Source organism: Triturus cristatus, chromosome 9, assembly GCF_964204655.1.
Source record: "Triturus cristatus chromosome 9, aTriCri1.1, whole genome shotgun sequence".
Lineage (NCBI taxonomy): Eukaryota > Metazoa > Chordata > Amphibia > Caudata > Salamandridae > Triturus > Triturus cristatus.
The window spans coordinates 269,757,307-269,757,914 of NC_140592.1; positions in this window are offsets into that span (position 1 = coordinate 269,757,307).

Genomic DNA, 608 nt, shown 5'->3' on the forward strand with positions numbered 1-608 from the left:
AACAGCAGTAACAACAACAACATTCCATCAAGCGGAAAACTCTTAGGACGTGAACAATAAAATCAGATCTTTACTGTCCGCCGCCCACGACCCCCATGGAGAAGAGGAGAGAATAATCTTTTTGCAAAAGGTGATTGCCTTTTATCAGACATCACAGCCTGACCTTGAGAGAGGTTAGTATACGACAAAGTGAAATGCTTCTAACATTGGGATTTAAAGAGATCTTAAAACCAAAACACCAGTTGACCATGACTAGAGCTGCATTCCCAGATAGGGCAACTTACTGCTCAGGATAAATGGTCAGCACAGGAATACATACAAATTTTACATTGAAACTGAGAACCGCTGGATTTGCCTTCAATAGATATACAGTTCTAAAGTGCTAATCCAAAAGGAACGTTATGAAATAGGATGTGACGGAGGCTAGGAATGTACTGCATAACACTGTGTTGAACTGATGACCTCCTTATTTGTATTGTGATATTCTGGATAGGATTCGATGACAACACCACATGGGGCACAGCGGTAGTATAATGCCTGCATTGTATCCTGAGCTCTCTGTATAACTAAAATGCTCAATGTAATGTGTACTACGATGTACCCCCACT